The sequence below is a fragment of the Balaenoptera musculus genome, chromosome 2, assembly GCF_009873245.2.
Source record: "Balaenoptera musculus isolate JJ_BM4_2016_0621 chromosome 2, mBalMus1.pri.v3, whole genome shotgun sequence".
NCBI lineage: Eukaryota > Metazoa > Chordata > Mammalia > Artiodactyla > Balaenopteridae > Balaenoptera > Balaenoptera musculus.
Window position 1 is genome coordinate 86,317,953 of NC_045786.1, and position 15,709 is coordinate 86,333,661.

Below are 15,709 nucleotides of genomic sequence, written 5' to 3' on the forward strand. Positions count from 1 at the left end.
TGAAATACTGATACAGAGAGTGGTTCTATCAGAATAAAATTTAAGGATGAATTTTCTGAATTTGTTCTGGAGTTCCTGGAATTGGCTTTCTAGTCTGATTAGATTTAAAGACATTAATGACTCTATTTCCACTATTGAAGAGAGTGTTGATAGTTCATGGTGTGATCTGGTTGTATAGGTATCACTGTTGAATACTCCTAAAAAGAAAAGGATGAGATCAGGGATTCAAATTCCCAGCTCAAGTGTTCACAGATGGCCTGAAAGCTTCTACCTGTTCCCTAAAGGAGACCCTTATCTCCTATAGCTGAGGGCTAAAATTTCTGAAAAATCAAACCCAAAAATCTCATCCTGCAACTGACTGAATTACAATACAAGGGTGTCTTCAATTAAAGTGAGGACTTTGATTGGGATGGAATGGGATCGTGAAAGTTGGAAGAGGATATATTGGGAGACCCTGATGAAGTGGAAACATTGAGCCCTAAATTCTGATGAGTCTTCTCTGCCAGTGGAAACAGCCTTTCCACCCATGGTGGAAGTAGCCTCTCTACCCAGCCTGAAAGGATTAACTCCAGATTGCCTGAGGAGACGTAATGGCCTCCCCTGAGGCAGTCGCCATGCAAAACAATGCTGATTCTCCTCAAGATACACCCCTGCCACCTTTCTTTTCTTCTAGACCTAACTAGACTTAAGTCCCAGCAGGCCCCTAAAGGTGAGGTACAAACTGTGACCTGTGAAGAGGTACAACACACTCCAAAAGAACTACTTGAGTTTTCTAACTTAAACAGACACTAGCTCTGAACTGATATTAATTCCAGGAGACCCAAAATTTCACTGTGGTCTGCTAGTCAGAGTAAGGATTATGGAGGTCAGGTCCACTGCACAGTGGGCAGGCATAGTGTGACCCTGAACCCATCCTGCAATTATTTTCCCAGGTCCAAAATGCATAATTTGAATAGACATACTCATCGGGTGGCAATACCCCCACGTTGGTTCTCTCATCTGTGGAGTGAGCACTATTCTGGTGGGAAAAGCCAAGTGGAAACCACTGAAACTGCCTCTACCTAGGAAAATGGTAAGCCAAAAGCAGTACTCTATTGCTAGAAGGATTGCAGAGATTAGCATCACCATTAATACAGGGGTAGCGATTCCTACCACATCCTCATTCAACTTGCCTATTCGGCTGATGCAGAAGACAGACACATTTTGCAGCATAACTGTAGATTATCATAAACTTAATCAGATCATGACTCCAACTGCAGCTGCTGCACCAGATGTGGTTTTATTTCTTGAACAAATTAACACATCCCCTAGTACCTGATGTGCAGCTAATGATCTGGCAAATGGTTTTCCCCCATACCTGTTAATTAGAACGACCAGAAGCAGTTTGCTTTCAGCTGGCAAGGCCAGCAATATACATTCACTGTCCTACCTATCAGCTCTCCAGCTCTGTGTCATAATTTAGTTCACAAGGATCTTGATTGCCTTTCCCTTCCATGCTGCAATGGATTACATTATGTTGATTTGACTTAGCAAGAAGTAGCAATGACTCTAGACTTATTGGTAAGATATCTACATGTCAGATGATAGGACATAAACCCAACAAAGTTTCAGGGGCCTTACTCAGTGAAATTTCTTAGTGTGGGGCACGTTGAGATACCCCTTCGAAGGTGAAGGAGAAGCTGTTGCTCTGGTCCCTCCCCTCCTACAACTTAAAAAATAAAAATAAAAAAGAAACACAGTGCCTAGTGGGCCCCTTTGGATTTTGGAAGCAACATATTTCTCATTTTAATGTTACTCCAGCCCATTTACTGAGTGACCTGGAAAGCTTCAGGTTTTAAGTGGGACCCAGATTGAGAGAAGACTCTGCATCAGGTCCAGACTGCTGTGCAAGCTGCTCTGCCACTTGGGCCATATGATTCAGCAGATCCAATGGGACTTGAAGTGTCATTGGCAGTTGATGTTTGGAGCCTTTGGCAGTCCCCTATAGGTGAATCGCAATGCAGGCTCTTGGGGTTTTAGAGCAAAGCCCTGCAATCCTCTGGCATCAACTACTCTCCTTTTGATAAACAGCTGTTAGCCTGCTACTAGGCCTTAGTAGAGCTTGAACTCTTACCCATAGGCCACTAACTTATCATGCAACCTGAACTGCTCACCATGAACTGGGTATTATTTGACCCACCAAGCCATAAAATTGGTCATGCTCAGGGCACTTCATCATCAAATGGAAGTGGTATATACATCATCAGGACCAAGCAAGCTCTGAAAGCACAGGTAAGTGACATGAAGAAGTGGCCAAAATGCCCATGCCACTCCTGCTACACTATTTTCTCTCTCTCAGCCTGCACCTATGGCTTGTGGGGAGTTCCCTATGATCAATTAACAGATGAAGAGAAGACTTGGGCCTGGTTTTCAGATGATTCTGCACAATATGCAGGCACCACTCCAAAGTGGACAGCTGCAGCATTACAGCCCCATTCTGAGATATCTCTGAAGGACAATGGTGAAGGCAAACCCAGTGGCCAGAACTCTGAGCAGTGCACCTGGTTGGTAACTTTTATTAGAAGAAGAAATGGCTAGATGTACAATTTTACACTGATTTATGGGCCATAGCCAATTGTTTGGTTGGATGGTCAGGAACATGGAAGGAACATGATTGGAAAACTGGTGACAAGGAAATTTGGGAAAGAGATATGAGATAGACCTCTCTGAATGAGTATAAATCCTGAAGATATTTGTGTCCCAAGTGAATAATTATCAAAGGGTGACTTCATAAAAGAATTTTAATAAGCAAATGGATAGGATAGCTCATTCTGTAGGTACCAGTCAGCCTCGTTCCCCAGTCACCACTGTCATTGCCCAATGGGCTCATGAACACAATGGCCATGGTGGCAGGGAGGGAGATTATGCATGGGTTCAGCGACATAGATTTCTATTTACCAAGGGTGATCTGGCTATGGCCACTGGTGAGTACCCAATCCATCAACAGCAGAGACCAACACTGAGCCTCCAGTATGGCACCATTCCCCGGGGTGATCATCCAGCTCCCTGGTGGCCGGTTGATTACATCAGATGGCATCCATCATGAAAGGGGCAGCAATTTGTTCTTACTGAAATAAACACTCACTCTGGATATGGATTTTCCTTTCCTGCATGCAGTGCTTCTGCCAAAACTAGCATCCATAGTAATAGCATGATAGTGGATAACTTCCAAGGGGAAGTTGGACTCCTGATCCATGTGGAGGAAAGGAAGAGTATATCTGGAATACAGGAGATCCTTAGGATGTCTCTTAGTATTACCAAGCCCTGGAATTAAGGTCAGTGGAAACTATAACAACTCAATCCAGGTAGGATTACTAATGACCTCAGCTCTTTAGGAATGAGGGTTTGAGTACTCCACCAAGTAAAGAACTACAATCAGCTGAGGTACTTGCTGAAGGCATAGGGAATACAGAATGGGTAATGGAGTAAATACCAAGTACAACCACATGACCAGTTATAGAAGCCTGTAATTGTTATGAGTATTTTTTCCTTATTTTGTTATGGATGTGTTTGTGTGTGTGTGTGTAGCATCTTTGTTTTCTTTGCTCTCTTATTCCCTTATCAAGTAATATAAGATGCATTGACTTCATATCATAGTATTTAAGTATCATTATCTTTACATCTTAGTATTTAAGTTACAGGATATCGAGGAGGAGAGTAAACATCACTCAAAGACTTTTATCTCCTCTTCTGGGGAAATGGCTAATGCATTTTAAGTTGTATGCAAGGCATTTGTTTCACATTAAGCAGAATTATAACCTTGTTATTATCTTTATTAGGAGATTAAGTATGGTTTAAGTGGATGCATAAGGATGCCAAGTTGACAAAGAGTGGACTTCTGATGGTCAGTGTTATGTGCCAATTTGACTGGGCCATGGGGTGCCTAGATATTTGGCTAAACATTATTCTGGATGTTTCTGTGAGAGTTTTTGGATGAGATTAATATTGAGATCTTTAGACTGAGTAAAGCAGATTGCGCTCCCTAATGTGAGTGGGCTTCCAGTCAATTGAAGCTTGAATAGAACAAAAAGGCTAACCATCCCCTGAGTAAGAGAGAATTCCTCCTGGCTGACTGCCATCACACTGGGACAGTAGCTTTTTTCCTCCCTTTGGACTTTAACTGAAATCCCAGCTATTCCTGAGTCTTGAGGCTGCTTCCCTTCAGAAAGGAACCACAACATCAGCTCTCCTGGTTCTCAGGACTTTGACTTGGACTGGAACTAAACCATTAGCTCTATTGTTTTCAACTTGACAGCTCACACTGCAGATCTTGGGATTTGCCAGCTTCCATAATAGCATGAACCAATTCCTTATTATAAATATATATACATCCTTTTGGTTCCATTTCTCTGGAGAACCCTGAATAATACAGCCACAATGTGTTATCACTTTTAGACATTATTGTATTTGATTTGTTAATGTTTTGTTAAGGATTTTTGCACTATGTTTATGAGGGCTGTTGCTCTATAATTTTCTTGTAATGTTTTTGTAGGGTTTACCTGTCAGGATTGTGTTGGCCTCATCAGATGAGTTATAAAATATTTTCTCCTCTTCCATTATCTGAAATGATTTGTTTCAGAGTGTTATTATTTTTCACTAAATGTTTGATAGAATTCACTAGTGAATTATTTAAGCCTAGAGTTTTCTTTGGAGGATTTTTTTTTTTTTTTTAACATTTTAAAAAAATTTTATTTATTTATTTATTTATTTATTTATTTTACTTTTGGCTGTGTTGGGTCTTCGTTTCTGTGCGAGGGCTTTCTCTAGTTGTGGTGAGTAGGGGCCACTCTTCATCGCAGTGTGCGGGCCTCTCACTATCGCGACCTCTCTTGTTGCGGAGCACGGGCTCCAGATGCGCAGGCTCAGTAGTTGTGGCTCACGGGCCTAGTTGCTCCGCGGCATGTGGGATCTTCCCAGACCAGGGCTCAAACCCGTGTCCCCTGCATTGGCAGGCAGATTCTCAACCACTGCGCCACCAGGGAAGCCCAAGGATTTTTTTTTTTTTTTTTAAACTTTTTTTTTTTTTAATTTTATTTATTTATTTATTTATTTTTAATTTATGGCTATGTTGGGTCTTCGTTTCTGTGCGAGGGCTTTCACTAGTTGTGGCAAGTGGGGGCCACTCTTCATCGCTGTGCACGGGCCTCTCACTATTGCGGCCTCTCTTGTTACGGAGCACAGGCTCCAGACACACAGGCTCAGTAATTGTGGCTCACGGGCCCAGCCGCTCCGCGGCATGTGGGATCCTCCCAGACCAGGGCTCGAACCCGTGTTCCGTGCATTAGCAGGCAGATTCTCAACCACTGCGCCACCAGGGAAGCCCCAGGATTTTTTTTTAATAGCAAAATTATTTTCTTTCACAGGTATAAGTATACTCAGATTTATATTTATTCTTGTTTCCTTTTTCTAGAGAGTTGTGCTTTGCAAAGAATTTCTCCATCATATAAGTTGTCAAATTTATTGGCATAAAATTGTTCATAATATTCCCTCATTACCTTTGTAATATCTTAATATATGCACTGATAATTCCTCTTTTATTCCTGCTCAGATAATTCAGGTTTTTTTGTTGGTTTATGTGATCAGTTTTGCCAGGTGTTTACCAATTTTAATTAATATATTCAAAGAATCAGTTTTTTGTTTTGTTAATTTTCTGTTTCTGTATTATCTATCTTTATTGATATCTGTTCTCGTCTTTATTTTTTCCTGCTACTTATTTTAAATTCAATTTACTTGCTTTCTTAAAGTGGAAACTGATAGTTTATCTTAAACCTTTAAATATTTCCAATGTAAGTATTTGAAGCAAAATACAACAACAAAAAAATCATTCTAAATATTTTTCTTAGCTGAATCAAACATATTTTGTTATATTTAGGTTATTGCAATTTAGCTCAGAATATTTTATATTTTCCCCTACAATTCATTCTTTACCTCATGGGTTAAAGTGTACTGTTTAACTTTCAAATATTTAGTGATTCATAATTCAACTCTATTATACTAAAAGAATAATTGTTCTATGATTTCAGTCTTTGAAATTTAATTATATGTGTTTTATAGACAACATATGCCTTTCTTGATGAACAATCCATGTGCATTTGAAAAGAGTGCATATTCTAAAGTTGTAGGATGTAGTTTTTTACTGTTGTCACTTAGGTCAAGATGGTTGATAATGCCACTTAGATTTTCTGTATCTTTTATATGTCCTTAATAATTTTTGACTTAACTGCTATGTCAATTATTGAGAGAAAACTACTAAAATATCCAATAATGATTTTACTTTAATTGATTTCTTTCCTTTGCTGTTTCTCAGTTCTCTCAGGTCCCTTCTTCTGCTTTGAAGCTGTTGTCATCAGGTGCAAAGTAATTCATAAATGCCATATCTTCCTGATGTATTGACCCTTTTAACATTATGAACTGCTCAGATTTATCTTTATTAATGTGCTTAGTCTAAATAGAGCCATTTTTTCATGGGCTATCTTCTTCCATCCTTTTACATTCAATGTATTTGTTTCTTTGTATTTAAAGAGTGTCTCTTGTAGATAATATGTGGCTGGGTCTTACTATTGTATCCAGTCTGATAATCTCTGCCTTTTAATTGTAGTGTTTATTATATTTACATTTAATGTAATTAATGATATGATTGGATTTAAGTCGACAGTTAGGGAGGTTTTTTTTTTTCCATTTGTATCATCAATTTTTGTTCTTCTATTTATCCTTTTTTTGCTTTTTGGGGGGGTTTATCCAAAAATTTAATATTCCATTTGCTTTTTAGCTGTAGCTCTTTACATTATTTCTGTAGGTTGCTCTGAGTATTATAATATATTTGCTTATCATAATTTACTTAGAGCTACCCCTGTACTAACTCAAATAAAATATTAGAACCTTGCAACAGTCTTGTTGCATTTATTGCCCCACCTCAATATTAGAACCTTGCAACAGTCTTGTTGCATTTATTGCCCCACCTCAATATTTTGTGCTATTATTGCTATTATGTGAAATTATGCTTTGCATATATATGTACAAACATTATAAACTACATGAAAGAGTGTGGTAATTTTCACATTAAACCATCCTAAGTCTTTTAAGGGAAGACTATCTATAGTCTGTATTTGTAAGACTATAGATAGATAGAACTATATAGATAGCTCTAGATTTTATATTTATATATATAGTATATTTATCCACATATTTATACTTTAAAGAGGTATTCAGTCTTTCTCACAGATCCTACTTACTACTTGGTGTCATTTTCCTTCAGCCTCAGCATCTTCATTTAGCATTTCTAGTAGTATGGGTCTTTTGGCAATAAATTCTCTTTTACTTTTTTTAATTCTAAAATATGTTTATTTCACTTTCATTTGTAAAGTGTACTTTTCTTATATATAATTCTGATTTAGCAGGGTTTTTTTTTACTTTTCCTTTAGTACTTTGAAAATATCATTCAGTTGTCTCTCTTTCCTACATTTTGAAAAGTTACCTTCATTTCTATTGCTTTACCTTATAGGTATTGTGTCTTTTTGTCTCTGGCTACTTTCAAGATTTTCTCTTTAGCTTTGGGTTACAACAGTTTGACAAAGATTTACCTATGTGGGATTTTCTTTGTATTTTTACTGCTTTCTGTCCATGAGCTTCTTCGACCTATAAATTGATGTTTTTCAGCAAATTTGAGAAGTTTTCAGCCATTATTTTTTCAATTTGTTTTGTTTTTTTTTTTTTCTATCCTATTCTCTCTTATCTTGCCTCCTGGGACTCAAATTACATGTATGTTAGACTTATTGCTATTGTCTCACAGACAGCTGTGGCTTTGTTCAAGTTTCTTATATCTCACTTCTCTTTGTTCCTTAGATTTAATAACTTCTATTAATCTTTCTTCAATTTCACTGACTCTTATACTATCTCAAACCTGTTTTAAAGCTCCTCCAATGAAAATTTTATTTCCATTATTGTACTTTTTGGGTCTATAATTCCCATTTTGCTCTTTTTTTTTTTTTTTTTACTAGTTTCTATTTCTGTGCTGAGATTCTCCATCTGTTCCTCCATTGTGCACATATTTATCTTTAAGAACTTAAACATATTTATATGTTGTTTTAAAGTCTTTGTCTGCTCATTGCAACATCTGGCTCACCTTAGGGTTTTGTTTTCCATTGATTTTTCATGAGCTAGGATCACATTTCCTTTTAGTTTTACATATCTACTGATTTTTATTTGGATACTGGACATTATGAGTGATGCATTGTAAAGACCCTAAATTCTGTTATGTTTATCTGTGGAGTGTTTTTTAAACAGATTTATTAAGGTATAATTGATATACAAAGAACTGTACATATTTATTGTGTGTAACTCCACATATGCAAACACCTGTGATACTGTCACCACAATCAGTTAATAGACATATCCAGTAGCGTGATTTTTTAAAAATTCTAGCAGGCACTTAATTTGATAGTCAAACTGTCTTCTCTACATTGGCAGTTGCTCAACTCTCAGCTCAGTAATTTCAGCTTCCACCATTTTATTTGTTTCATTTTGTTTTGTTTTTTGTTTTTCTGGACCTCTCTGTTTCGCCTCCAATTAGTGGTCAGCCAAATTACAGATTTAATTTGGGGCTTATCCTCTCTGTAGTCCCTTCCCTTTCAAGATTTCCTCCCAAATGTCCCAACTCTGACAATACCAAACTGTAGTATCTCATACCTCAAGTGTGTAAAGTTGTGTCTTTCTGCTATACTTGACATTTTTTAGTCAACCACAAAATGGCAAGTTTTACCTCTTCAGCTCATCTTTCAAAAGTATTCTCTGCTCCAGTTTCTCCTGTTTTTAGTCACTCTTCAATGCCTTCAAAGAGTTGGTTACTTGTTTTTTAATTTTGTTTAAGTTTGATAACTGTTACCAATGGGAGGGTTGGTCTAACTAATCTATCGCATAGAAACCAACCCCCAAAGCTTTTATTGTCACTCTAAAGGCTAACAATTCAAGAATCACAAGGGTCAACAGCGTTTAAAAATGCATATACCACATTTTTAACAAAACATGAACAACACAGGCGGAGTCCGAGGGACTTTGTTCTCTCTTTTGCATTAGTTTTCTTCAATCACAAACAGAAATTTTACTGATTTTTTTGTGTATTTTTCCCTAGACATTTTGCTAAATAATTAGGACAAATCTGATGAGGACAAATTTTTGTTGAAAGAAAAGTTTGTGGGCAATGTATGAAATCCTGCCAAACACGTTATTCCCTACCCTCTATTTCCCAGGTGCAGAGAGTTAAAAGAATCAAAGTTATATAAAATTCAAGTCTGCTATTGTAATCGACAGGCATGACCTATTTCACCACGTTAAGTCCCCCAGTGTGTGGAAAAACTGGCATAAAAAGAATTGGGGCCAGCTGTTCCCTCTTTGTACCGAGGACCTAAAAGGAAGAAATAAATTGCCGCATTAGAGATTAAGATCAACTATATAAGAAAATATTTCTCAATGTCGAAAGTGATTAAACTCTTCAATGGGTAACCAATGACAGTGTCTGAGGGAATGTTTATGTGAGTGTATGTGTGTGTGTGTGTGTGTGTGAACATGTGATTGACTGTATCTCTTCTGTATCTAAAAATGATAGTATATGCTTTATCTTGTATGAGTTTTTAATCAAAGCTCTGTCATAAAAGGGTTGTTTTAAATATCTAAAAGATACCATTTAAAAATTGGCCTTATTTTCCAGGATGCGTAAGACCACCCAGTATAATAATGTGGCAAGGTCAGACATCTCAGTTAATTGGGACTTTGGATTCCTTCAGAAAAAGGATAAGTTCAACTAAGTTCCAATATTATTTCAGATCCTTCTCGTACTACCTCAAGCACTGTACTTACTAGTCACATAATTAGTATTTAATACATACTCAAATGCCAGAATATTTAAGCCAGTGCAGTGAAAAAGGAAACAGTGGGATCAGGAGAGCTTGTTTCAAGACCCAGCTCTGCCATAGAAAGGCAGGGCTATTGAAAGTTTATTCTCTGTGTTGTTACTGATCTGAGTCTCACTGTGAATGGGTCTAAGGGTGTCCATGGCCATGGGTACCACAATGTCCAGTAGTTCCTAGGACTGAAGAACACTGAATGCTGCTCAAGCAGGTCTGTGAAAGCCATCCTTCTTCTGCTAGATACTCCCCATAGGCTTTCAGTCTTGTTACTAAATAACTAGGGTTAAATTACTTATGGAAATAGGGCTTGGGTCTGTGACTGACTACTTTCAAGACATATGCTCTAAGAGTTTATTAAGACCTGGTTTTCCTCAATGCAAATTTTTTTTTTTTTTTTTTTTTTTTTTAGGGCTTTCTCTAGTTGTGGCAAGCGGGGGCCACTCTTCATTGTGGTGCGTGGGCCTCTCACTATCGCGGCCTCTCTTGTTGCGGAGCACAGGCTCCAGATGCGCAGGCTCAGTAGTTGTGGCTCACGGGCCTAGTTGCTCCGCGGCATGTGGGATCTTCCCAGACCAGGGCTCGAACCCGTGTCCCCTGCATTGGCAGGCAGATTCTCAACCACTGCGCCACCAGGGAAGCCCCTTCTTAATGCAAATTTGTTTGAGCCAACTAAAGGGGAAATAGCTAAATTAAAGATAGCTAACACCTGTATTTGTGCTCTGTGGCACTGTATTCGTCTGCTTGGGCTGCCATAGCGTAATACCACAGATGGGGTGGTTTAAACAACTGAAACTTATTTTCTCACAGTAGTAGAGGCTAGAAATCTAAGATCAAAGTGCCAGCAGAGTTGGTTTCTTCCGAGGTCACTCTTTCTGGTTTGAAGATGGCCACTCACTTGCTGCCTCTTCACATGGTTGTCCCTCTGTGCAGGTGCGTGTACCTCTGGGATCTGTCTCCATGTTCAAATTTCCTCTTCTTATAAGGATGTCAGTCAGATTAGATTATGACCCACCCTCAGGTACTTTAACTTAATCACATCTTTGAAGGTCCTATTTCCAAATACAGACACATGGGTTAGGGCCCATCCCAATGACCTCATTTAACCTTAATTACCTCTTTTAAGTCTATCTTCAAATAGAGTCACATCTGAAGTACTGAGGGCTAGGACTTCAACATATGAATGGGGGTGAAGGGGGGAGGACACACAGTAGGGCTCATAATAGGTGCCAAATCTGTCACTAGCCATTTTGGCACATTCACAAACATAACAAAAGACCCATCAAAGAAAGACACTTACACAATTGAAACTATTGAGAAACTACACAATACAATATACTTTTCACTTATCTGTCCTCTGCTATATCTTTTGAATTTTCTCTGCTCTTTCTTGCCACGGGGAAATTTCCAAGCCAAGTTTGCAATATTGAAATGAATAAAGTCATATATTACCCAAATAATGGAATGTCAGTAGCTTTTAAAAATCAAATTTTAAAAAATGATGTAGAAAAATGCAAACAAAACAATATTAAGTAAAATAAATACCAGACAAAACTATCTACATATTATAGTCCTACTAACAACCTTCTAAGGTTCATATGAGGATTAAATTAGTTATATGTAAAACACTTAGAAGATTTTATAGCATTAGGTAAATACTCAATATATAACTTTTATTATAGCTTTTTATTATTACTTGTATTATCATGTAGAAGAAGAATTTAAGATTTTTACTGTTCATCTGTTTGTCTTCCTCTGTACTACAGTACACGACCTTTAGCTGTCATTCATACTCCAGATTTCCTTGTATAGGCTCCTCTTTCGTAAGCAACATCTCTATTGAGGCAAGAGTGTCACAGGTGAGTACGATGTTTTAAGTCTAGCGTACTTAACAGACTTGAGAATTTCCTTAGAGGTTGCTTTGTGATTGAAATTGAGAGGAATACTTTTCTTCAGCAGACGCTATTGACCAGTCCGTCAAAAACACACTAGATACAAAGGACTTGAATTACAGGGTTGTTTGGGGAAGGCTTCTGCAGCCTGTAATATCATTAGTCAGGAAGAAGTGGTTCTTATATTAGTCAGGCCCCCTAAGGATGTTGACAAGGATAATAATTCTTTCCCAATGCTCTGATATTGTTTCATATTAAAACAAGAGAGGAAAAAGGCTTTGGGAAGGAATACACATTTTTAATAGAAGCTATAATTCTGTGTGAAGGATTATCTGAATAGTTTGCACAAGAAATGAAATTATAGAACTTATTCCAGTGATATAGCCATCGAGGAAACGAAGCCAGAGTCCTATCATTGTTTGCAGTAGAGGTTTGTAAGGACAGTTAACCTTGTGAAACTTCTGTCCATAAGTCCACAGGCTTTTGCTTTGCTCTGAAAAGAACATACTGGTATTATTAACCTGTGCTTAATCTGACTACATAGCTTTATAAAAAGTAAACAACATTATAGCCACTGAATCCTTCAGGTATTAATATATATAGTTTTTAAAAATGACAAGTCACAAACATAAAAAGATATATAGCCTCGTGGATAACTTTCGCCACATTGGGTATGGATGGTTAATAATAAATCTTAGTTTAACACAGTTTACTTGGCATCATCTTGACTCTATGAGATACATAAAATTCTGCCTCAATTTATTTAAACATATCAGAAATGTATAACTTTCCTGGGTAAATTTTGGTCCCTGCATTCTCCAGAAAATTACCAGAGGCTTGAGCGGGGTTGAGGTTTGTTCTAGTTGGAGCCCTCCAGGGGGCAGAACTATGTCTCCTTGTTTAACTCTAATTTTTTTTGAGTACCTAGCTGTCGCTGGATCTCATAGGGAAAAATATAAAATCCCCAATCAATTTAGAAATAGATTTAGACCCAGAAGATAGCCAATTAATGCATCTCAACTTTTCAGAAAGCCTGAGTACAAGCAAGTAGCCCCCAAGGCCCCAGGTAATGATTGCTATTTCCATCTTCATCCAGGAGAAAAAAAGCTGGAAACAGCCTTGATTCCAAGAGTGTTTCAGGCCACTGATTTTTATCACCGAGGTAAGAGTCATTTGCAACTAATGTATAGAATCATAGCCTCTTAGAGCTACAAGGATCCATAGAGAAAATCCAATCTAGTGCTCTCATTTTACAGATGGACAGACTGAGGCCTGTAGAGGGTTAGGGACTTGTCTGAGGTCACATACTGGTTAATAGCACAGCTGGGATATTGATCAAATGTACCATTTCTAAAAGGCTTAATGGTGCTTGAAAAGCAATTGATTATCCTAAGTAACATAAATGCTTCCCCTTCAATGTTACTTGCACTATTGTTTGTAGAAAGTACAAGATTGTATTTCAGCCCAGCTCCCTCTTGAGATAAATGAAAATTAATACTAAAGCCAAAAGATTTTTGTTTAGAATTTGATGCTGCTTCAAGTAAAGCAGGGCTTAAAACAACTCTACTGATGAGTGTCTCATGCTCACTTCCAGGAGCAAGAAAGATAGGAATGGGGAGAAAGATGCCTGCCAAGTTCATGGATAAAAGGGATTTCTGGGCCTTGAATGTTTTTCTCTCAGAAGCAGAGAGTCCCTTTCTCATTTTGAAGAGCATGACTGTGACCGGGCTTGTTGGACTCAGGGGTACCTTCTCCCTAATCTTCTGACTATGGCAGATCCGGGAGACTGTGGGTGGCACTCAGTGTCCAATCACTTCTTGTTTGCACCCCTGTTTAGGTTGCAGAATAAGATAGCATCTGGATAGGAAAAAAATGGTAACTTGGTTGTTACCATTTAATAAATAACTATGGTATCTGGAGTCATAGCAGTGAAATATCTGGGCATAATTAAATATACATATATATGTAGATTGTATAAACCAGCATCTTTTACACAGCCTGGTTATAAATTAGCTGACCCAGTTTGATTACTGGAGTCATGTTAGTAATGAGACTAGCAATATATTCTATAGACTTAGAGGGTGTTGATGAAGTGGGTATCATGTAGAAAAGCAGAGTACTGCAGAGTAATAGAGGTCTCGGCTTCTCTGTCCCATCTTTAATTGAATTAGAAAGTTCATTTGAGAAAGGAAGGTTAGAGTCTCAGTCTCACATTTGGTCTCAAGTAAGCGTGGAAGCTGGAATGTTAGGTAGGATTTCACCGTCATTGTTGCCATTGTCCAATGTCCACTGAGCACACACTGCCATAGGCCAAAGGGAGGGCAGCTTATCCATGGTGAGAGGTCAGCAGTTTGCAGAGGAGGTGAGAAATTATTACAGCTGCTACATTGCATTGCTTTCTCAGCTGTAAATGAGGCTTCTCATTAATGAATCATGCACACAGACTGCCAGGGTCTCAGCATTAATTGGCACTAATGGGAACATCTTATGGTTGAAGGGAGAGCTATGGGAACCACTTTAAGTCTGATTGTATTTGGAAGGGAGCTTGAACAATTTACATTTTCCATGAAATTCTAGGGCAGCCTTACACAACACATTTTCATTCCAAACCACAAGTAGATCTGCAGAGAAGTGTATCGAATTCTTCATGAGAGACAAAGAATATCAACAAGTGTTTCAATGAGATTTTCCTTTCTCTGCCAGGCATGGCACCTACAGAGAGTGTCTGAATCTGCTTTTTACTGCACCATGCATGCTAAGGCCTAATGCAGTGTATGTAATTTGTTTTATTCCTTTGAGATCATTCAGCAGGGATTCAGTGCAAGTTAGCCCTGAGGAAATTTTGACCAATAAATTTTGTTTAAAAAATGTGTCCTCCCATGATAATGTACTGTTATTCAACAAAATAGGCTGATGCAGAAGTTTAATCTGAGCTGCCTAGAATGTTTTGACCCTTAAGTGGAACTGCTTTGTATTATTTATTTTTTAGCCCCCCAAAAAGAGTCCCTTGTAATTAGTTTTGTGATGTTTGGCATTGAGGAATGGATATTCACAGTGTTGGTATAGGTCAGACCTTTTCAGATCATGCAGCAAATGGGTAAATCCTGCTTCCCAGAACACCTCAAGCCCATACTACACCCTAGAGTGAATTGGAAAAAGGCATGCCTGCCTTAAAGTGGATGCACCCACACAAAGGCACACTGCAGCCCCCACTTGCTCCTTCAGTTGGGTGCTCTGGTGCAGTGCACAACCTGTACAAGGTACAGGTACATAATAGCTTTGATATCCTCCTTGTGAATGTTAGCACCTCTCTAACCCAGCAACGAGTCTGTGGGAGGGACCCAGAACAAGCAAGCTGATCTTATAAAGAAAAATATAGGGCCCAGAGAAGAAGATGTGCAACAGGTCTATGGGGAAGCCACAATAACGACATAATTTTTAGTGGAGGAGAATGTAATAGAAAGCTTGAGCTCCACATCCCTGAAAGCTATTTTTTTCACATTTTCAATACAATTTTTATATGTATATATGTAAATAAAGAATATAACAGCACCAAGGACCTCTGTAAAATTTCATCATACAGTTTCTGTGCAGGATGCTTCATCAATAAATGGCACTTAATTTGTTTTAAAAGCATTTGATTTCAGAAAACTCTTTGAACTGTCCATCAAAAACTGGGTGGGATTTTCCAAAGACACTCAGATATTCAAATCAATACAATCTGTCTTCTGAATATCAGCTTGAGTTACACAGGTTAAGCTGAGGACCCTTCGCATAGTGTTGAAGATATGATGCAATTTGCGCTTGAATTGGCATTGTACTTCCTCAGACTTAGGCTGCCATCATCACAAGTATCTTCTATCCCTGAGATCAGCTACA

General features: G+C 38.2%; 1 pseudogene; it reads left to right on the forward strand.

Annotated features, from left to right (window-relative positions):
• Nucleotides 1-526: 526 nt before the first annotated feature.
• On the forward strand, nucleotides 527-3,313 carry LOC118889847 (annotated as a pseudogene).
• The last annotated feature ends 12,396 nt before the right edge of the window (nucleotides 3,314-15,709 follow it).